The 23,927-nt window shown below is 49.7% G+C and overlaps 1 long non-coding RNA gene across 1 annotated transcript; it reads right to left on the bottom strand.

The window, feature by feature from the left end:
- Window positions 1-14,347: 14,347 nt before the first annotated feature.
- On the bottom strand, window positions 14,348-22,260 carry LOC138682047 (uncharacterized). Its single transcript, XR_011322259.1, has 2 exons — window positions 21,702-22,260; window positions 14,348-16,676 (listed from the first exon to the last, which is right to left on the bottom strand). It is a non-coding gene; the product is annotated as an uncharacterized lncRNA (long non-coding RNA).
- Between the last annotated feature and the right edge of the window lie 1,667 nt (window positions 22,261-23,927).

Below are 23,927 nucleotides of genomic sequence, written 5' to 3'. Positions count from 1 at the left end.
TTTCATTGGTTACTGAGCTCATGCTCCCAAAGGGATTTCAGATAAAAAGCCACTTATTCAAAACACCAAACCCAGGCTTCTCCTGTCTCTCAGGCTACCGAGGGGTCAGATTTCCCAGCATGGGAACATGTGCCCCGCGGTCTGCAGAGGTGGAGCTCGACTGGAGAAAACCTTTGCAGATTTATGATGTCTGTGGCACGGCGCTGCGACCTGCCGCCAAGGTCAGGCGGCCGGCACCTGCGTGTGAAGGTGACCCTTCCCAATGGGAGGCAGGAGGGGACGCGGCTGCCAGAGACAGCTTTCCATCCTCTGCTGTTGTGGTGGGCAAACGGGGAGGCTTGGCAGGACACGGACCTGGTGGAGGTGGACCTCTGCTCTGCATCTGTGTACACGTTCCCAGGGGCCAAGGTCCTGCACGGCCAAGGCTGGAGGGAGCATGTCCTGTATCTCAAAGCTGGGTGCCACCCTTGCCTCGTTATCTCCGACGTACTCGAGGAGTCTAAATAGGCACCACAGAGTACATCAGCTCTCCTTGCTGTCCCAGGAGCAACCTGGCAGCTTGCCCTTGTGCCGTTTACCCAGTCCATGACCAGCCTACCCTGTCCACATACTTTCCGCTGTGGAGATCGGAGCATTTCCCAGTGCAAACCCCGTGCCAAGGAAGCGCACACCAGCCTGAAGTCAGCACACCAGCCTTGCAGGGTTTTTTTTCTGGCAGGCTTTGCATTTGCAGGGCTGGGGCCCCGGTTTTGACAGCTCTCTGCAAGGTCGCTCCATTCGCCAAGTGCCGCTTCCTTGTGCTTTGATTTAAGTTCTTGCATGCTTCTTGTATTGATTTCTCTCAGATGTATTTTATGGGGAATAAGCACTCAAACCAGAAGGCCAAGACCTCCTGCCTTGTGCACAGCATAGTAATGGATGAGCTCCTTCTCACACTCACTCCCTCGCTCTCCCTCCCCTTCTCCCCACTTCTCTCACCTTTTATTTAATCCACTTTCAAATGCACCGGGGTGAAGGATGGCAAACGCACAAACACGTGAGGTTTCTCTGCTCTGGATACTTAACTCGGCGAGCCAAGCAGGGGATGGCTTCAGGAGGGCTGGGTTTAGATGCGAATAGAAAGACTTCTCCCAGCTATTGTCAGGAGCTTCAGCTGCAGAAGTATTTCCCAGCTTGCAGAGATGATGGCAAGCACCCACTGACTCCGGGCACCCCGAGCCCCAGGAGCCCCCCTTGGCCGCAGGGGGAAGGCAGCAGCCCGGCGCCGCGCACGCAGGGCTCTGCTCCCTGCTCAGCCTCTGCCTGCCCCTGAAGCTCTGAGGATCCATCCATCATCTGTCTCTGGGGTCTCCTTGACCACTGGGCAGTGCTTTGAGAGCCTCAGAAGGCATTAAGAAGCGCAGTCAGTTTTTACTCGTGATAAACACACCTTGTCATTATTTAGAGCCTAAAAGCTGAAGAACCAGCTCAAACCTAAACTTTTCTCCCCAAGCTATACCCATCTTTACGATTCAGAAACACTCCGGTAAGATGGTAGGGATTTTGTCCTCATGCTTGTTTTGCTGTCTGTGCAGTCTGTCTGGGGCCAAACACGTCCAAATATCCCAGGGAAGGCTCTTCTACCAGCTGCAAATCTTCTGACCTCGGAAGAAGTGGAGACGCGCGGGGTCCCGGGGGACTGCCTGATCTATCGAGGTTTCCAGCCCAGTGGTTTATCAGCATCCAAGACGGGTGCTCTGGGTTTGCTGCATCCAGCACAGCTAGAGGTGACCTTGGCCCTGCATTGCTGACGTCCTCGTTAAACCCCAGACTTAGAAGAGACCTAAGGTAAGTCTTCATCAGAAACAGGGAATGAAACCTCAACAGGCTTGAGGGACACTTTCTCCTGTATTAGTAAACAAGCTATCTGTGATCCCTATTGCTAGCATCAGGTTTCCCACAATCCTGAATCCAGACTGCTGAAATAATGACACTGTCATAAAAACGAGGAATCCAAAACCCCCTTGCAATATATTTTCATCTGACGATGTGAGCCTAGCTAAGGAGTCAGAATTTGGAAAGCAGCCCTCCCTCTGTACACAGGAGGAATAAAAACATTATTATTGTTTTTCTCAGTGAACTGCAAAGCCTGTTTTTAAGTGAAACCTGAGCTCCCCATCTCATCACGTGCTTCCAGGAGCTAGAGCTTTCAGAAGACCAAATACTTTGAAACTCTGGATAAGACCATTAGAGTTGCTTAATTTCCTTTATGTCCATCTGTTTCAGTTCAGCTCAGTTGCTTCTGTCCCAGACAAGACATTTGGCTCTTCTAAATAAATCTTATAGCCCATTTGGATTAAAGACTTTCTGATGCAGCCTCTGAATATAATCCCTCTGATTTGCATCTCAAAGAAATTGAGTTAAAACCAAGTAAGAACCATACACGGAGTGCTTGGAATTGCTTGAGTATGTGAACCACTCACGAGGTCCCATATGGATAATGGTGCTTTTGTTTTTAATTTATCATGAACTCCTGTGTTCCTACGGCTGTGGTCGCACCAGGCACACTCCAGGGCTTTCAAAGCAGACAGGGTGAAAACATAATTGACTGGGTTTACTGTTGTCCAAGGCTTGAGTCTTGCACCTGAGAAACCGGGAACGCTACAGAGAAAGTGTGAGACATGCTTAGAAAGTCTAGGGCAACAGATGCCACCGCGGTGATAGCGGAGGATGAATGACAAATAACATCCCAGCTCAATCAGGTTCAGTGTTATTCTGCTCATTAGCTCTTACTAGGTATTTTTCACATCAAGGGAGATCTGAGAGTCTTTGCTCAGACAACAGTGCAGCGTGCTTGCGAGCGGCGACTGGAGCACGTTGATCATCCTAAGAGGCAGCACTCGCAGGGGTCTTCGTGGTGCTTTCCCAAGGCTGCTCAGCGCCTGTGACTGGAAACGTTATCTCATTTTTTGCAGGAGAGCCTGGGTCACGGGACGCCGTGGTGCTATTCCTGGCAGTGACGCGGCCGCCTTCCTTCCCAGGCAAATGCTTTTACCCTTTCCATGTCCCAGGGTACCTGTCTATGAAACATGCCTTGCGAAACGGTTGAAACATGCTCTGAGATTCCCCAGATAAGAGGCTCCATTCGAGGGTTACTGCTGTCGTAATTTTGGCAGCAGCCCAGGTGCTCCCTAACTGCCATACACGATGTGGCTCTCCCACCAGTTCTTCTTATGAGCATTTTTAAGAAGGTGGAGGTGCTTGTGCTGGTAAAGTGTGGGAACAGCCACTTCCCATTTTCTCACCTTCTGAGCAGTAAAATCCAGAAAAAAAAGAAAACTTAGATAATCATTAAAAAAAAAATTAAGAAAAGCCTTCCTCTACCACCAGCGCTGCCTTTTGCATATCTGTGCTCCAGCTGGCATGGGATTCGCAAGGGGGTTTCCAGCAGAGCCCATCACAGCCTCCTTTGGTAACATAATCCTAAGAGGAATGGACACAGACCCATTGGCAAACCTCCGAACATCCTCCCAAATGCCCCAATATTATCACCTCCTCTGAATGATGGGAAACTGAGTCACAGAGCAGGTAGGTGGTTTGGCTCTCAGCCCTACAGGGCTACATCAGTGGATTAGATCCACAGCACACAGTGGGGTGCAGACAGGAATCCCAGGTGCTAGGGCAAAGCAGACACCCACGCTCCTAATAATGATAATAATTAATTACAGGGGAGGAAGAGACAGAGCAGAACTGCCCCAGCCTGAACCCTTACCCAGAAAAACCTCATTTTCTCTGGGTGAGAAGAGCCTCAGTTGTTTACTATTGAAGAGCAAGGGATAGGGACAAGCTGGTCCCAGCACAGACCATCAGTCTCTTCCTCTCTGCCATCGCCTCAGCTCCAGATGAAGCAGCTCCAGAGACATTACAGAGCCATTAAAAGCCAAATTCATTTCCACGGCTGAAACCAACTACCCGTAATACAGTATCTTTTGCAGCTGTGGTTCAGTGTGGCACCTGAGAGCTGTGAGGTTAATGACACAGGGCTGTCAGCAGCCTTAATTATATTCCCATTTTTCCATCCCCTGATTAGCTTTAGAGCTCATCTGGTGTCAGAAATTTGGTGCCTAAGCTTTGACAAAAGTGTTTCATTATTACTTAATAAACGGGCAAAAAGGGAGGGCACATCTTTAAGCTCTGGCTTGTAAAAGCTTCCTTTTTTTTAGCCATTTTTTATTTAACCTCACAAAATCTCCACTACCTCAGCCACTTTGGTCTGACCCTGTTCTCAGTGCCTAGCCGGGAGCCCCCACGCAGGGGTGCCGGCTGGGATCACCCTCCTGGCACCTCCAAACCTGACTCCCATTCCCCCATAAACATGCTCTGTTCAGCTGGAGCCTGCTGCTCCCTGTCAGCTGACAGCCAATTAATAAGAATCATTTATTACTGTTATATCGCCTCTAAAGTGGGCCAGGTGTTTGCAAGGGGGGGAAAAAAAGGGAGATTTAAAAATAATAATAATAAAAGCACAAGCTTCGAATCAAAAGCTCCAAACGGCTTAAATTCTAAAGCAGAGCTTAGGTTCTTCTTGAGATTCAATTTCCTCCAGCCCTCAGTGAAGTTAATTAGCTTGAATATTAATAAAAATGGTGAGAAGGAGCCTGGTATCTTTTAGCTCCTTCTCTAAAAGCACAGCTAACCCCACTCTCCATCCTAAACCTCGCCGTGACCGATGAACTGCCAGCAGCTCCCTGCCCTTGCTCAAACCCTCAAAGGCAGGTCAGTACCCAAGTCCCGGTGATTTCCCCCAAAACCTTTGCAGCTCTCAACCTTTGTCTTTCTTCCTTTTGCAGGAAATCCCTGGAGTGAAATTTGGGCAGATAATCCCAAAATATTATACTTGCGCTTGGGGCTTGAATAGCTGGCACTGCCTAGATGGCTGGATGAGATTTTTAAAACCAATGGGTGGCTCTTCAGCATCATGAGTTGGATGTTCCCTTCCACCTGGCCTGACAGTCAATCCCCCAAATCCCTCCTGTATTTATAAGCATCAGTAGCAACATTTTCCCTGTTTCTGTGAAGTCAGGAGGGGGCCTGCCCAGAGGAGCAGTCACAACTGGTCAGGTTTATGGTGCAGGTTTGTTGCTAGTCACTCTCTGGGCTTGGCCATGTTCATGGCGGTTGCTTGAGATGAAGGACGCTCTCAGTGACTTTATCCTTGACCTGTGATCAGTCGGAAACCACAGAAGTTTCCAGCAACTTCAACCACTTAATGTTTAACTTCTGTGGTAGCTTCTGGAGACTGATATGATATAATTTTGGCTTTGCAGAGACAACTTGGCTCTAAGGAGCTGACTGCAAATCATTAGCAGGACTGTTCTCACCCTGATTCTTTGCTTTTTAATTGCCAAGCAGAGCGGCATGAAACATTCATAGCAAAAAGCTGCAACCATATGAAATGTGCCTCATTGGAGGTTTTGTTCCAGCAGAGAACCGGGTGATGGAAACCAGGTTGATATTAACAGAGCCATTTCCAGTGTTTCCAGTGGTGACAGGGCTGGAGTTTGGTTCAGAAGTATTCCAGAGTCCGGAGATGGACAAGGAACAGCAATTGCTTTTAATGAACGACCTCAGTTCAGCAGAAAGCATCCGAGCAGGCAGGATGGGATATTTTTGGCACAGTCCCTGCTGCTGTATCTCGTGCTCTGCCTGTATCTGTCATGTTTGGCCTCTGTCGCCGTAGGCTGAGTGCACCAAAACAGGCTCCATCAAAAGGACACCACAGGGAAGGTTGGTGACTTCTGTGTGTCCAGCTTTTAAATTATTCCTGTGTTCAGGAATACCTGAAACCATTGAAAACAATCCATCTCCTTCCCCTTCCCTCCCACCTGAAGAAAATACCATTTGCTTTGGGAGGGAAACCAGCTGGAACAGAAATGATCTTCCTCGGCTTCGCAAGGAAAGCTGACGTGGTGTCTCGTGATGTCTCGCCCGAGGTGGCCGAACCCACGGTGGGTCCCTCTGAATGGGGAAGGACTTTGGTCCAGCCACCTCCCAGCAAGGCACTGGTAACGGCAGCCCTGCCACGCTGAAGACAGCCTGTCCCCTTCTCATTTCCGGGGCTGGGTAACGAAGGACAAGTATCAAGGTTGGCGGCAGTGCCACCGCACCGCTTGTTGCATCTAACCCACCCAGACTAATAACAGTATTAATTACAGCACATGGCCCCTTCTTCCCACTGTAAATCTCTATTAGCAATAAACTGGAAGGGCCATAAAAGGGAGTTTACAATGAACCCACAAGGTGATACGTGTCTGAATCCTTGGCTTTGTTGCAGCTGGCAATAAAGCCGTCTTTTATTATAGCATATACCCTGCCCTCGAGATAACGTACAAGGCCCAGGACTCCTCGAAGAAATGATGCAAAGCCATTTGTTGCACTTTGATTTGCTGCAAAGCCATGTGGAGGTGGGAACGTGGAGGGATCCGGCTAACAGGCTCTAGTTCCCTCGATCCCAGCCTGACACTGAATCACTGCGGTGTGCGGCACTGCGGAGTAATAGCCTCTGTAATTTTACATCGTAAATGTTACTCTGCCCTGCAGGGGGGAAAACTCGAGTAAACATTAAAAAAAAAAAGTTTGAGGTTGATTAAGAAACGCAAGGAGATCTCTTGTACAAGAAGGCAATTCTCAAGTAGCAAAATGTGGTGGTGTGATTCACAGGGGTTAATATTTAAGCTTCTGGTTTTGTTTATAATAGTCAGGAGCAGATAATACTGAATATCCTAGAAATAGGCATAGATCCATCCAGGGGCACAAGGTCCAGGCCTGGAAGAGATTTGTCAGCTTCAAAGTCCCAGGCAGGCTGGTTCAAAAAGAGAAAAAAAAAAAAAAAGAAGAAAAAAAAACCAACCAGACAAGCAAGCAAAAATTGACATTTGCAACTTGTGGAACACGAGAGAGCCAGCCAGCCCAGCGCACCGGTCCCAGTAAAGCTGTCCTGCTCTCTGCTTGCCTCCCCAGCAAGCAGCAAAGTATGCTTTGCTGAAGGGCAAACGTCACCGCTGCTTAACATCACCGGACAGCACAATGCTGACCTTCCACCCTGCTCCTGGTCCCAGCCTAGGGTACCTTCAAGCCCTAAAAAAGGGACCTGAAGTCCTCAGGCTTGCAAGACCCTTTGGGAGGCAACAACACGCTCATTAATTCAAGCTCAGTCGAAGGCTGCTGTAGACACCGGTATGAAATCATCAGTTTTATTTAGTTCAGTGGTTAGGTATGATTGTTCTGAACTGCGATTCAACCCTGTTCTCTTATATATCTCGCAGTGTTAAAAGTAACAAGTCTATCACCTCTGGAGCCATTTCTCTGTCGTTCGTACCCTTGCTGGAGCTGCAGTGTTTAGCTGGAGGGCTTCATCTCTTTTAGACAGCCACCTGTCAATTATCTGTCTCCTCCATAAATAAAGTAAACGGCTGGTGACTTTTTTAATATCTATAAAAAGTATCTCTCCCTCTGTGTTTGCAGTAAAGCTGGTGGCACCATGCTAGGAGAAGGCAAAGAGATTTTTCCAGGGAGCTTTGTACCTGGCTCCAACACTGTGGTTTGGACTTTCTTTCAAGTTGAAATTCAACTACTCAGTGTCCCTTCACACTGCTGCCTTTGTGCTGGCTGGAGCTGCTGTGAGGCATATTTCCATTCTTGCTGTAAACACTCACAGTTTTGGGGCTGTTGCTGGACCCGCTTCTGCTCCCCTCTACAATGGTGAAAACCCACCAGCGTTGCCAGATGAAGGGGACGAGTCGTCCCCTCCGATCAGCGTGCTGTCCCCAACGTGGCATTTTTTAACTGCTGGCATCAGCGTGTTCCGGACACCGGCTCTTCTCCTTAATCCCAGCACAGCTTGGCCCCAAACCCTGGACCCAACATCTCCAAGCTCCCACGAGGACCCCCAAAACCAGACCCACTCCTCTCTCCATACGGTGGTGCCAGGCACAGACAAGCGTGGGACCTGGCTCAGGTGGGCACTCGCACCCGCGGGCAGCATCGCCGTCCCCTCCCAAACACCGCTGGCCACGAGCACCGCTCGTACGTGGACCACAGCTGGGGGGAGCAGCCAGGGATGACCTCCTAGATTCTGGCACATCCCGAAACAAGTGCCAGCTGATTTCCCCAAGTGGCTTAAATAGATACCTGGAAAAGTGAGTTTAGGATTAAAAAAAGGCGCCATCCACCACCCAGGATGTGACCGGTGGATCTGTGGCTCTCCCTTTGTTGCCTGTGTTTTCTCCATCGGAAATGATGCACGTTTGCAGTGGAAAATAACCCCTACCTCCAACGAGGGGATAAATCACCAGTGCAGGGTGATGAGGATGGGGAGCGGGGAGGGTCGAGCGCAGGGCAGAAGGGATGCTTAACCCCCCCTTTATAAGGTGACAAAGGAGGTACCTAGAAAACTGCAGTTGCTCATTGAGTATGAAGGGGGTTGGATCCATAGCAAAGAGCAGCACTGCTGGCAGCGCCTGTCTTGGTGCCCCGCTGCCCACCGTGCATTAACCCGCCCGGTGCCGGGCTGCAGCCAGCCCCAGCGCCTTCGGGGAACCCGCTCATCCCAGGCTGGGACACCCTCTCCTGAGTTTTTCTCAGTTGGGTTTGCAGGCCAGACATACTCTCAAAGTCAAGGGGAGAAAATTAATGTGCTGGAAGCGCTGAAGCACTGGGCCTGGCTTTTTAAAGATGAATATTCCGCAGAGAAATTACTCATTGTTTTTTGTGGCTCTTTTACAGAGACGGAGAAAGAAAAGAAACTGATGTAATAGGAGATATTAGCCAAGCCATCTGACTAATGCACCTCACTCCTGCTCTGTGACATCCAGCCCGCTCTCTCCCATTTCTCCAGCCAGCCCCAGCCCGGGCTCTGCTCTCGCTGCCTGACCCAGGTCTGCAAGAAACACGCCGAGATCAGCCTCCGCACCAGCCTCCGCACCCACCCCGGCTTTCCCCAGGGGAACCGGGGCTCCGAGGAAAGATGGGGAGCCCCACCAGCCTGCAGCCGGGCTTGGAAGGGTCCTTGGGTCTCTCCTGGGCCCTTTGCCCACCAGACGGTCCTTCCCACTGGGCTGCTCTTTCTCTCTACAGCTTCTGCTACGGGAGTGCCCGGTAGCCAGCAAGGCCATAACAAACATTACTCATCCACATCCAGCACTTACCAGCTCCAGCGTCTATCAATCTTGCATGACGCATATGTTTACCACCAGTGGGAGGTTTTTTTTTATATATATGTATTTTTTACTGCAGTGAGTGTCCCTGTTTCTGGGGACAGAGGAATTATTACCCACTGCTTTCATGGTATAATAAAGAGCATGTGTTGTACCCTGCATAAATTGAGCTTCTGATCTGATGAGCAAGGAAATTTTTCCCCTTCTCTGTCTCTAATTGTACAGATGAGTGGTTGCATTCATCCATAACGGGAGCGAGAAAGGGACCGCTTGGTGAAAAGTGAGAATAAGGCACACATGCGCACGCACACGGACACATGCACCCATGCATATTGAGCTAGAAAAACACTGAAGCTTTCTAAATCTACCCAGCAATCCTGCTCTGATCTGCTCAGACGCACTCACAAATATAACTTGGGGACAATAAATAAACTAACAGGAGTTAAATAAGTTCAGCTTCTTAACCTTTGGACAGATCAATCCCCATGTTATCTCATTCCTCCCTTGCCTCTTTCCATTCCCTATGCCTTGTTCCCTTCTTCTCCCTCCTGCGCTGTCTGTTAGCGCCGGGCAGACTGACAGCAGTGCAAATACAGCAATATGAAGCAGGTAGCTGAAAACACAGGCGGAAGAGGCAGATCGGTAAAAAAAAAGAATCACTAACCACTTCCTTTCTAAAACCTGAGTTTGTGTGTGCATGTGTAGCGACAGGTTTTGTTGCCTGCTGTGCATCCCAATTCTCACAAGGTCCTGTCCCTTTGGGAGGACAGACAACCCCCAGGGTGCATGTGTTTAAAAGTCCCGGGTTAAAAAGCCCTGGCTGTGGATCCTGCCTGTCTCTGCCTGTATTTCCCCCTCTGCCAGCTGGGAGTGAAACAGCCTGGGCAGCTGGGATTTGAGATCTGTAAGGTGCCCAGTCGTGTGTGTGCTAGAAGGGAGTTCATCATGTCTTCCTGCCCCTCACCATGACTCATTTGCTGCTATGAAACACACTCATCAGGAAAGTATGATGTGGCCAGGAGCATCTTAGCAAGTTGCTACCCAGCAGATGCCGTGCTGGAAGGGGACGGTCCCGCAAATCTGCACTTCTCGGTGCATCCTCCCGGCCTCTGCACCTTTCCCAAGTGGCAGTAAGTCTTCCCTCCCAGCTGGATTCTCAGTTCCTCAAGAATTATGCATCTCCAGCCTTGCTGCTGCTGCCATCTCAAGGCACAGGCCACGGTCTTTTTAGGTCTTTTTCAAGGTGGTCAATATATACAGCCACCATCTTCCTTTCCCCAAGTCCAGAGAGGGTTGTTTTCTCTGAGCTGGGAAAAAGAAGCTGCTTTCCAGACCCCTGCCCTCAGAAGATGAGTCGGAGGAAATTAGCAATGATGCACAACTGAAAAAATTGAATTGTTTGAGCAAGTTCAAAGCTGAGCCAGTCTGGAGACATCTGCACACCACATGCCAGGCTTAGTGAAACACTAATAAATCTTTCCAGGCTGGCACCGATGTAAGGAAGCTCAAGCACTGCTCAACCCAACTGGGAAAGCTCCCAGTGCTTCTGTTTCTGAGGTGGCTGAGGGGACTCGGTGGGAAGGAGAGAAACTTAAGGCACAAGTGAGGGAAGAAAAACAACTTTGGGGAAAATGCTGAGCCATCCAAGTTATCTTCATTTTGGACATGGTTATTGCTCTGGTTACCAGAATGTGGTATCCATCAAAAAGTGTGTTTTCTAATTGAAACCCAGATTTTCAAAATTGTTAGGACAAATATGATGAAAACCTTTATAAAATTGGAAGGCAACAATGAATTAAAATGGCAGAGAAAAATGGAGGTGCAAGTCCAATTTTATTTCCGGAGAAAAGGCCATTTTTTCAATAAAAGTAAAAGAACCTTCCCAGGTGAAAAATGTCAATCCCCTTTAACAGAGATCAATAATGCGATACAATCAGTCTGCTCATGCCAGCTGCTGCTGATCTATTGCTGTTTGCAAAAGGCTTTCATTCTGCCTGTCTTTACAATTTAGCTAATAGTAAAAAAACTTCATAGCGTTAAAAAGAAAACTGAGTAAAAAACCCAGAATCAAAGGTCCAGGAGCTCTGCACTGGAATGGCCTCAGGATCCTGCATGCTAGGGGAAGAGATACCAACCCGAGTGATAAAATCCCATCTCACCTGAGCTCAGTGGGAAATTTGCCATCAACTCCAACAGAGGCAGGATTTTACCTGCTGTATTTTTCCAAATTTCTTTCCATGTCAGCCTCAACTCTGTCCTACTAAATTTTGTGGTTGAGAAAATGCCATGCGTGGAGCAAGGTAGTTCTAGGAACCTTTTAGGGCCCACATTTAATAAGCACAAATATCCCTTTGGGAAAATACAGCCATATGGCAATGGGGCAGCTGGAGTCCTCCACCTTCAAGACCTTCTGCAAGCTGAGATGATGGGTATGCTGTTGGTGGGTTACCTTGCCAGGAAATCCTGTACACGCAGGGTGCTGTACTTCATCCCTGGTGCTCAATGAACCACGCTAAAGCTCCATCTCCCCCCCAGCCCCGGCTGTGCCACGGCCACTGTGCCTTTGGCATCACACCCTCACAGCAGACATCACCTTCTCCTAGAAAAAACTGAGGTCAAGCACAGTCCGAATGCCATGACCAGCTCCATGCCTACCAGATGGCTGTTCTGCTGGTCTTTACATCTGAAAAGTGCTCCACGCCACCAGGTACAGAAATTCTAAGAAATCAGAATCTCTTCCCAACGTCTGAAGTTTCTGCCACTTTCTGGAGACGGGAGACAGAAGTAAGAAGCAGGGTTAGGGCTGGCCCACGAGCAGAGGAGCAGAGACGTGAGAATCGAGCCCCATGCCTCCAGGTGTGCTGCCTCTCCCCTCAGAGAGGAGCTTCGCACAAACCTGAAACCGGATTGTCAGAGCAGGTAGTTTGCAGAAGTGCTCCAGTGCTGGGGGAGTCCCATGGGGACGCTTGAGACCAGACTTTCCTAAAGTGCTTGGCGCACATCTAATATGCTCTGCTTTTTGGAAACTCTGACACACACAGCAGAGAGCTCTAGACACTGCTGTCTCATATATGTATGGCTGACTCAGATATATATATGACTGGCTTAACATACTTCCCTTTTTTCCTCCTCCCCCCCCCCCCCCAAGTTTTGCATGTCTGAAGCTGTTTCAGATAAAAGATACCAAAAATGAAAATGCATTTGGGATGTCTGGGAACTAAAAAGTCAGACTGCAAGAAAACCAGACAGGGTTAGAGACCAAAAATCCCTGTCTCCTGCCAGAAATCTAAACCCACTGCCGACTTCAGGTTCTGAGGCTCCGTGTGCTCAGCAGCAGCGGCGGCCGTCGCTGGGGCTATTTTGAAAGTGTATTCCATCAGCGGTAATGGGCCTTTCCTCATAAGCTGTGTTTTCATAGTAAATCTTCAGTCTTACATTGCATTACAGAGTTCAGCTGCCGCTAATCCTTAAAAACAATTCATTTCCAACTGCAAAGTGCAATAAAGAAAGGATAATCACTATTAATATTAGTTATTGTTATTGATTTCAGCTTTAAAGAATTGATTTTCAGTCCTGGCTGCATTTATGAGTCTCTTTGCTGAAGATGCATATACAGGGCCCACCACTATTTTTAGATCCTTGTCCCAGCTCCTGGTGCAGACCCGGGAGGAAGAGGATGGGGGAGGCAGAGGAGGGACCTGGTGGGGAAGATCCTGCCGGGTGAGGGAGGACACTTCCACGTGCCTTCGCCCCGTTCCCTTGCCGGGGATGCTCGTCTTCCCAGGATGCTGGCTTAGCTCCAGCTGGTCACCCACTGGAGCAGCTTTGGGCAGCTTCGGGTGCCTTCATCTCAGAGCAGCGCTGGGGTTTCAGCCCCAACCTGCCCGACCTCTTTGCCCCTGGGACATCCAGGGCAATAGCTGGTCCTGGTGTCTTGGTGACCACCATTTGCACCCACACCATCGCTGTCTGGCACCAAGCAGGGTTGCGTGCCGGTCCGGGGAGCAAGGACGAAGCACCTCACGGGTCCACGCACCTCCATCCTTGTCTTCAAACCCCGTTGCTCCCTCGCAGGCACGGCAGCGTCTCAGCGCTTTGGTTGAGCCCGTCCTAACTCTGCACCGGGCAAAGCGACTGCTAAGTGGGAGTTGACCTTCCTGCACAAGTTACCCTTCTCCCTAAAGCCACAACAGCGTCCTGCATGCATGCACATGCGCATGCAGAGGAAAACATGGAGATTAAAAGGAAAAGTAGTATTGCTTTCTGCCGGTGAGTCCCTAGGATATCAGTGAGTCTTCCCAATCCTTCATGAGCTCTGAATTCAGCTTTAGCCTCTGCTAACGAGGCTTGCTTTGCCTGGAGTTTTCCTGCCTGACATCTCCTCCCCACTCCACCATTAGTTTACTTGCTAAATACAACACTAAAACCCAAACAAAATGGTTTTAGCGCAGGTGACGTGCTCATCTCGGGGAGGCTCATCCCTCTGAGGATGCAGGGCATCCCTCCACCCAGCAAATCTGTGCGAATGCCCCAAACCAGCCTCCCGGTGTGGGAGGGGAGGTGGGGGGGTACCGCTGGGTAGCGTGTCCCCGGAGGGCGGCTCTGGGAGCGGGGGGCTCGGAGCAAGGATGCTAAGGGTAGGGGGGAAACGTTTTGCCGCTTGTGGTCAAAGCAGATGCCCGGGGGAGGGATGCTGAGAGGAAAAGAGAGAAAGGTTTCACTTGCCTGTTTTTAAGGCAAAAAGGGGGTTGGGTTTTTTGAATAGACGTCTCGCTTCAAAAGTCACTAAGGTTTTGTTTCAAGGGCATAAATGTTAAGAACCTCAAAAGCAGAAGGAAGGGTGTTGGTTTTATAAGCCAGCAAAATGTTTCAGTGGGCTTGAAATGAAAAGGTTTCCAACATATTGCTTGGGAAGAAATTTTGAAAATTTTTTCGATTCCAGTCAACCTGCAGCAAATGCTTCTTCTTTCCAGTTGTTTGGAAATGGCAGCACATAAAAAAAAAAACCATATATAGCTCCATTTTCTCTGAGCCTTAAAAAGTCTCCCTCTAGATATTTTGAATATAATCTGTTGAGGATGGGGGAATGAAACTGGGATAAAAAACCTTAGCCAAGACTGCAAAATAATTAAATGAGCATTTAACCAAGGTCATTATTTTCCACAATTTTTATTTATATGCTAGATTGGATACAATGGTCTTGAATATTGTTCCACTCTATTACCGTGTTATAAATTATTTGAGCAAAGCATAGCAAGGCATCATAATGTAATATATTTTTATAGTGCCATAAAGTAATTACGCACCAGACAACAAAATCCTACAGAAGTGACATATTTTATGCTTAAATTATAATTACATTAAAAGTGTCTCTTCCATTCGATGTTTATAGAGCGCATACAACTGCTGTCAGTCAGCCTGTGAACAAAGAGGATCCCTCATTGAGAGCAGGGCTGGGCCAGGGAGATGCAGCTGGGAAATATTCCCTGAATTTGGCATTTTCAGAATGTTTCTGACAATCTTTGCTACCTATCAGTAGCCAAGCTCGGAGTAATGTAACTATTTCTGGGGTTGTTTTTTCCTGCTGTCTGGTTAAGCCTGTAGATAAAGTCCCACCTAGGAAAAGTAATGCAATGTAATGGTGTCCCAAGAGTTAGAGCGGGTTTTTTTCCCTTCTGTTCACCTCTCCTGGACATAAGAAATGGGTGAATTAATTACCTAAGTTAAAATTTGCACCTCTGCAGCCTCAGCTACAAGGAAATAAATCCTCCCTCAATCGCAACCTCAAGCCATCTTCTCCCAAGACCATTTTTCTACTCATCTTGCAATGTTCTGGGGACTAATGCAGTCCAGAAGAGAGCATAACATCCTAAAATTTGCACTTGGAGCCAAGGGTGCCTGTTCTTCGGTGGGAAGAGCCTGGAGCCATGGATTTTTTGCCTCGAAGCCAGAGGAGTTGCAGCCCACAGGAAAGGTCTACAACTCTCCAAAAGCGGCGTAGTGATTTTTCTTAGTGGATGGTGTCTGGTTTGCTTTAAAACTGACCAAGAAGCTTAGGGCAGCAATGCAGAGAGGGGTCGTTAGTCCAGGGAAGCTGCAGAAGGAGTGAGATGAGCAATGAGGCAGCGATGGTCCCATGGCTGTCCTCATGCCAGGACACCCTTCTGGGAACAGCCCAGAGGATGGACAAGCAGCAGCTCTGCGGTGAGGACGTGTGGGAGCAAATCTCAACCTCAGGAGGGCTCAGCATGTGCAAAGCAGTCGTTTCTCGGGGGGGATAATGGCTCGAGTCTGCAAGGAAATGGCTTGTGTGGTTTCAGCCCAGCTTTTCCTGGAAACTGCCCAGCTCCCACCTCGCGACTCTTGGCTCTATCTGCATGACTCATGCATGCACACAGAGTCCCGAAGGTGGGTGTTCACCATCCTTTAAAGGAGGTGACATCTTCTTAAAGGTGTGACAGGGATCGTAACGGGCAACACAGCGAGGGGCAATGGTTAGAAGAGAGGATGGAGGGTGCCATGCCTGGCTTTCCTTCCCACGGCATGGAACCTTTAGAAGTTACTTTGCTGCTACATGCCTCAGTTTCCCCATCCGCGTGGGAGCTATGCATGAAGGGAAGGAGTACAGGATCAGGCCTGAGACATTAACACTGTGCAAATACTGCCACACTCAGGAACGGTGTGAAGATACATGAAGTCCCCTTCCAAAGGCATCAAAACCAACAAAACCTATGTTATAAACGAGGGCAGTTAAAATAAGGTTTTGTGAAGGCTGCATTTGTCTGTCTCTATTTCTGTCTCTACCCCACACTATCTGTCTATTTCTCTGTCTATCTATCTATCTATGGATGTCCTGCTTGTGAAATAGCTGCACTCTTCCAGAGCTGACAACCCTTTAGAACAAATCCATACTACGATAGTTGGTGTTTTGCTAGAGAAAGGTCACTTAAGCTATTTGTATGACAGAGCCGAAGCCAACTCAATATCCTTCCTGTCTTGACATCCTTTTTCATGTTGAAGCCCTTTCTGGAAGCGGACAGAGGAAAAGCACAGAACAATCACTAGAAATATCTGCCTTTACTTCCCCCTCCTGTGCCATATCCTTCAACGTCCCACCGCCCAGGGGTTATACTTGCTGGATTCCATACTGAAAGAAGAAATGGCTCTTAAATCATGTCTACACATCGCTGCTCTCTGGGTTTATTCAACAAACAGCAACGTCTCCCAGTGTGTGGGCGCGCTCCTTAAGAAGTCAGCGAACCCGGGTAGCTCGGAGCAGAGCAGCGACGGTTCGCAAGTCTTGCCTGGCTGCTGGGGTTTCCTTGCTCTCGGGTCTTTGTCGTGACATGCCTGGACGAGGTGACACGCACCTGCACAAACCGGGAGGCCCTCCGCTCCATCAGCCTCCTTGTGCTTCCTCCGGCATGGAGCTCTTCTTGGGAACGTATGCTAAGAGCAAGAGCAGAGATGCTGCGGGCTCTGCTGGAAGAAGCAGGAGGGAGGAGAGGGCAGGGGTTAAATTCAGGCCTTGGAGAGCTGAAATATTCCAAACATAAGGCGGATGTGGCACTTCCCAGACTGCATGTAAATCAGAGACACATGCTCCCTCTGGTATGGCAGCACATGTGCACTGTGTATTTGGAGGACCCACATTGTCTTCTTTTTTCTATTTCAACCCACCAGGACTGAAAAGAGCTTGCTCCAGCTCTACCTTGCATTATACCATGGAGTCTCTCTCCCCCAAGGACTGAAGGCATGAAAGCTACCTTCAATTTTTTGACCAAAAAGGACTCGGCAGTGCCCTTTTGAAATGAGCTCCAGATCCTCCACCAGCCCTGGAGCTTTCTCTCCCTCTGAACCCTGCCAGGAGCAACTCAACATCAGGAAACTATTCGAGGGACTGTTCCACATTAGCCACAATCCAATTATTAGCCGCAGCCTGATGAGGTCTTCCCGCGTCCCTTCCCGGACCGTGACGATGCCGTCTGTGGCACCGGGCAGGTTGGAGGTGACCAGCCATTCCCCTGCCCTGGGGACAGCACGGTTAGTGGGCACCACACGAAGGGGCATGTGCTGAGGTCCGTGCCTCCGGCTGTTTGCACAAGCCCAAGTTTGCATCGTCTCGCTGGCAGCAGTGTCCTCGGGGTGAAGTCCGGTGCTACGCTGTCAGCGGGCAAAGGGCACGGGCACCGTGGAGCGCTTCTAGCAGCCAGAGGATCAAAGGAGGACAGAAGTCCAGGGAGGACAGACATACATGGCCAGGGTGGTGAAAGGGCTTTCATGCACTGGACGTGGGCAGCTCCCTGGAAAGCTCCACGGTGCACAGGGCTGGGTGCGAGGCTGGTCTAGCTTCCCTCTTAGGTGTCTCCTCTGGGTATTTTGCAAAGCAGATACTCTTTACTGGCTTAAGCCAGCCTTGGCTTCATGCCGGGACCTGTGGCTGTGGTCAATGCAGGGTTGAGCCACCACTAACAACCGCAGCCTGCTGACCATCTGCCCCCACGCAGCCACCAGCAGCTGAGTGTGACTTGCAAGGCACCTCACCCACCACACGGCTCACTCTCATCCTCCATGCCTCCCTGGGTCCTTTCTTGCTCGATTGCAATCTAGCTTTTGCTGAAATTGGCCCCTCTATTCAGCACCCAGCCCAGCAACAGGGCAGGCTCTCTGGCAGGGACCATGACACGGGTGATAGCAATCTGTAAGTGGGATATGGGGTCCTGGGGAAGGTCCTCCCTGCCGTTCTGCCTTGCATCTTTACTCTGAGTTTTGCGTTGGTAAAGCAGGAAAACAACACTGCAGGCAGTGCGTTTCTGCAGGGTTATTAGTCTGCTCGGCTGGTTATAGTCACTTAGCCTCCAAACCTCCAGCATTACAGCAGCACTTGAGGCATGCAATAATCTGTCACGAGCGCAACATCTGCCGTATCACCCTGAAAGCATATATTTTTGAGTAGCATCTACTCTATGACCAGAGCAGAGTGAGGATTGGGTCAGCTCTGCATTGAAGTGGCCTTGTGTCACCCAGGAGAGGCTGGGCCATGTTGCTGTCCCCACTCACAGAGCCATCAGCCAGATGTGATTTGTACAGTGATGCTTAAGCACCTATGCTAAAGCTTTCTTAGTTTTCCTTCCTTTCCAGTGCCCCCAGCCTAGCCAAGCTGATGGCTGGGATGAAGGAGGTGGCTGAGATGCTGGGGATGAAACCTGCTGTCTCCTGGCACGCGAGTCCTGTGTCCCCAGTGACTGATTCACCCTGACCCACCTCTGCCCTAGGGCAGCCCTGTGACACTGCCAGCTGCCGGGTTGCTGGACTGTCCGGCAAGATTTGGTACCCTGCTGCACACAAGCATTCTCCTCCGGCAGAAGGAGAAGGGCATAAAAACAGAAAATGGACCTGGATCCAGCAGCCAGTTCTCCCCAGTCCCAGAGGGACGGAGGGACTGGGCTAACTGGCCAGCTTAGCAGGTGATGGGTGCTAGGAGGCTCACACTGGACAAGTACAGATAGCAAAAGCCACCCTAGAGAGGATGCAAAAAGGCTGTTTGCAGCCATATGCTGGCTTGCTTTTCCCTGCTAGATTCAGACTGAGGATTTTCCTCCCTGTCGAACCCAGGACTGATAGAAAAGGACCCACCCAGAGCAACCCCCACCGCATTTTTTGGCTCTGTGATGCCCATGCCCATCCCACAGCCGAAGCCCACAGACAAACCCAGGGAGTTTGAAGCCGCTGGGGCTTGCCCAGCTGGAGGGGGTGTTTCTGAACCCACTCACAGCATCGCGCTGCGGGAAAAACAGCCGAGGAGGGCTGGGATGGAGAGGGCTGGGGGAGGCAAGAAAACCAAAACAGAAACAGAGCTCGGAGGGAGGGAGGGGGTCCTTGTTTTTCATCCCCAGGTGAGGCAAGGCAGGGAGGAGGAATGCTTTCCTCTGAATCCACTGGGCCTCGAGCCACGAATGCACCCACAGCCTGAGCCCCCGGGGGGGGGCTGCCTTCGCCCCCGAGAGCATAGGCTTACACCATCCCAGCCAGCTCAGCGGCTGTGGCACATCGCATCGATCCCTGCTCGGCAGGCAGCTTGAAATGCAGCAGCTTTGGAGGGAGAGCAGCAGGGAGGTGGGGAGGAGGGGGGGGGGTCCCCATTCTGCAGCCTCCACCATCCCAGGGAGCTCTGCAAACTTGTCTGCGCAGCCCAGCAGCAGCAGCGAAAGCAGGCGACCACGTACCACGAAACCTGGCAGCAGCACACCCGATGCTTTCCTCCCACTCAAGACAAATCAGCCTTTATCTTCCGGCTAAGTGGGCAAGAGGTGCCTCTTCAGACGATGACTGTGCTGGCTGCAGAGAGCCGGGAGCGCAAGGCATGTCACGGGCAGGACCTACAATGGCTCTTTGTAATGGGTTTTGAGGAAGCTGCAAGCCCAGGAAAGCAGAACAGGTTTGGCTTACAGGCTGAGCAAAGACCAAAATCCTCCCAGGAGCAATTATCAGGGGATCTGAGTGTAAGAAAATCCCCAGCTCCCCCTGAGCCCCTCAATTTGGATGTGAGGAGGCTCACCTGCGAGGACACAGGTAAAAGAGCGAGAACCGTTCAGTGAGTGCTCCTGGGGACACTGCCGGTGGCAGATGTGTTGATTGAAAGTCCTGCCAGCACAGCCATTCATTTTCCTATGGCAACACAAAAATATGTTGCAGGGAAAGACTAACTTCTGCTTAATTTGGAGCTGGAAAAGATCACACTCCTTTAGATGTCTTGGAAGCATATTGATTTGACTGTCATGGTCCTAGGCTGTTGTGCTGTGTCAAAGCAAGACGTTTTGATAAGACTGAAGCAAAGGAAATGTTGAATTTTCCCTTCAGGAAAAGAATTCCCAGGACTGTGATTTTCATCCTGGCTTGGGAGTGAAGGAGACTGCCCTGCCTCCCTTCCCATGGGACAGAGATGTTTTCTTCTCTTTTCCAAGCCCTTGTCCTCAAGACCTTACTTCTGATATTCTGGACTTAGTCTTCCCAGAGGGGTCAGGTTTATTCATAACCAGGGGTGCCAGAAGGCCTTTTTACTAGTATTGTAATTACAATTGAAATGTTCGTAGAATCGGGACTCCAGAGAGAGTAGAGACTGAAGAGCAGCCCCAAACGCCTCAGGACCCTTGAGGAAATGAGGAGATCTAGCACACAAATTTGGAGACCCATGGATAAGCCATAAAAGCCCTCCTTAGTTCTATTCTGCATCATGCTTATGACCGTAATACCAAACCAGAGCTCCCACAGGGAGGCCGTATAGGAGCAGCAAAACAAATGGTGGTGAATGGAGAAACATCTCCCACCTGCTGCTGTCAAAGGCTTTTTCTCCTGTAAGTGCAGCAATATGGACTCAGAGACTGAGTTCAATCACTGCAGCTCGGCAGCTTTAGCTAACAGACACATCTTGAGTCACAGGACGGCTTTCTATTTCTATTTTCTATTTCCTTGCAGGCCAGTTTGTATTGGTACAAGATTTTGTCACGCACACTCTTTAACAGATGTCTGTGTTGAGGCACTTCACGGCCGTGCCGCCTACATCTCCTGCTGTGCAGGAGGTTTCTGTGTCCACCTGCGTGCATGAGTGATGAAGCAGGAGAACATGCAGAGCCATGTCCAAGGCTCGCTTAGGTTGGTGCCAGGCTGTAAGAACAGGCTCCAAAGCGTGGCATCTCTTGATGGATATCCAAAGCAGACTATTTCCAGAACACGCCTACCTGTTTCAGCATCAGTCCCCAAATTTGGATCATTCAACCTCCCACATCGATACCTGTGAAACAAGAGCCTTAGCCCCCTTCCCACCCGTCTGTAATGTATCTGGTACTGGGATGACCTCAGGTATAAACTGGTGAATTGGGACATCTGTTTGCTGTTTGTAACGCACTCGCAGCCCAGAAATGTAACTGAACTTTGCTCATGGCATCAGATCCACCACTGCGTCCCAAGAGGTTTTGTGGCCTTTTCAATCCCATGTTCAGATCTACAACCCCATGTGCAATGGTTGACCTAAATGGTCTTGAAGGGCTTAGAGATATTTGGACACGAGCAACACTCCGGCAATGCCAAGAACTAGCTTCACTCTGAAATGTGCAAAAGCTACTTCTGCGTGACTCCTGCCAAGAGAGCAATAATCCCATCTGTAAAGCCGGGGCCAAGCCAGCCCAAGCCAGGGAAGCTACGGCCCTGTTTCATTTCAGAGCAGCAGGAAGGTTTTGCATTAAAGAAGCAGATTTCAAAATGAATATATCTAGAAGAAAGAATATGCCATCATGGGAACCCACTGCTCAGGGCAGGTGAAATTTGCCCCATGTGGCTGCCCAAAAGGGGCAAGGTGCCAAAACAAGGAAAGATTTAAGGTTACTTCTTTAGAAACTGAGGAACTGTAGGTGATCCTCGGTAAAAGCAACCCGGGCTTCTGTGTGTGCTGCTTCCATTCTCAGCAGAAAGAAAAGATGCAGCAAATCAGGGGTTTATTTTAAACCTTACCTCCTGGCTCTTCTGCTCCTCATTCAATAGAGTCATGCTCCTGATTTACACCATTTCTGAGGGAGCCTTGCTCTTGGAAATGGATCTGGAGAAGCTTTTCCAGATACCCAGGTGGATTGGGTCCTCTGGCAGGGACAAAGCCCTCTGTTTCCAAAGGCAAAGTGCAAACATGGAGTTAGGGCTGGCAAGTGAGTCTGGGATTTGGTTGTGAAATATATGCATGACTTGTACATGGGGCTTATTCCCTGCTCCCTGCCTGGCTCCTGCCTGGAAATGAGCTGGATCCATGCACACAGAAACTGCTCAGTCCTCCTCTGGCAGCTTTCCCCATGCAAAGAAAAGGATAAAAAAGAAAAAAAATATTATTTTTAAAACAGTCTGAAAGGCAAGAGCTCTGCAGAGATCAGGTTAAAAACATATTTCAGGCTCAGTCCTCCTCCCTCCCCCAGAACCAGCAGAAGGGCTTCCATTTTGGTACTCAGTACAGAGGGAGAATTACCCTGACACGCAAACGCATTCATTTCAGAGACCTCCTTTTGCTGATCCTTCCTTCCACAGCTCCAAGGCTGCCTGCATGGAAACTGCCATTATACTGATGTTGCCTGGATCCAAAATCTGCTCAGACAGTGCCAGCCTGCTGCCAGTCCCACCACGTGTACCCCAGCCCCTCCAGAAGCAGGGTTGAAGTGCCCTCAGGAGGCAGAGCCCTGGGCTAGGACATGGGGGTGGCCTTGCCCACCACCTCGCTGGACCATTCCAGGTGACCTTTTGCAACTCATTTTTCCCACCTACAAGAAGTCAGCATCAATGCTTAGGTCTTTGCAAAGTGCTTTGAGTTCTACAAATTCACAAGTGCCAGTGCAAAGCAGATACTGTTAAAAGCAGGGTTACTTCTGGCCCAAGAACTGCAGCTGAATGTTTGGATTTTGATTCAGCCACTCATGCAACCATCAGTTAAACTTTAAGCAACGTACAGAAATCCTGTTGGCTTCCATGAGACCAAAGGACACATCTGAAGTGAAGCGGGGTTAAACCAGGCTTTCCAAAAGATTCTGATTGAGTTAAACATTCAACTCCCAATGAAACAGGATGTGGGCACCTGCCCGAATCCCTAAACCTTTTCTGAAAACAGGATGTGAAGGTAACAATCCTTTACCTGGGTAAATAACTTGAAGAGTTTTATGCGCAGCTTGGCCCGTCTTTCCCAAAACGTCATGTTTTCCATTAAAGGGAGCCATTCAGGAAATGAATAACTCTGAGCCTTCACAAATGTTGAAGCCATGTAAATAAGGACGGGTGCCCGACGGTGCCAGTAGTTTTGTCTTAGTGGCTCATCCCTGACAAGGGTGGAGTGGCTCCTGATCCCACGGTGGCACCCCGAGTGCCTCGTGATTTTGCAGAGCATTTGAGAACTAGAGCTCTATTCTGCTCAATCAATCCTCATCTTGAAAATGAGGTTATGGAGAATCCACTGAAAATCCCTTTGCATTTCCTTAGCACTGAGGAAATGAGTGAGATCAACTGCAAACTCTTGCAGCGAGCATGCCTTGCCAGAAATATTTGTGCTTGGACCAGCAAAGCCAACCTTCCCAGGCTGGCTTGGGAGACCAGACATTTTGCTATTTGACTCCAAGGGAAAATGTCGCCAGCTGCCAGCATTTAAACCAGCAATGTTACTTCTGAGCACAAAATCAGCCAGGCAAGGCATTGTGACGGGGAGACAGAAGGGGAGAAAGGAGGGCATGGACTCGGTACAGAAACCACCACGCCGAGAAACCCAGCTGTGGCACAGAGCTAGAACATGCCCGGGGGTGAAGCCAGATGATACCAAGCCATTGGGACTGTTTGCTTCATATTACTGCCATCCTTCACCCATTACTTGTCCTAGGAAAGGGGGCAGAACGTGCTAATGTTATTGCTTGTGATTGCCTGACCCTGCTCCTAGTCTGACAGCCTGGAGCAGACTGATCCACGGTGTGACTGTACGTCCCACGCTCTGCTCTGGGTATCTGGACGTTGCACTGGCAGATTGACTCAATCTCACCTAGGTACTGAGGATGAACTCGGGTTGAATTACTCTGAAAGATGATTGCTTTTTTTCACGGGGTCCATCAGCGTGATTGCTCCCACATCACACGCTCGTCCTCTCTCTGCCTTTTCCCCACTCCCCTTGGCGCTTCCAGAAGCAGCAAGGTGAAAGCAGATGTTGGCCGTTTGCAAGACTTT

The sequence above is a fragment of the Haliaeetus albicilla genome, chromosome 26 (genome assembly GCF_947461875.1).
Source record: "Haliaeetus albicilla chromosome 26, bHalAlb1.1, whole genome shotgun sequence".
NCBI classification, from domain to species: domain Eukaryota; kingdom Metazoa; phylum Chordata; class Aves; order Accipitriformes; family Accipitridae; genus Haliaeetus; species Haliaeetus albicilla.
The sequence above is the reverse complement of the archived record's forward strand: the minus strand, read 5'-3'. Positions and strand labels throughout refer to the sequence as shown.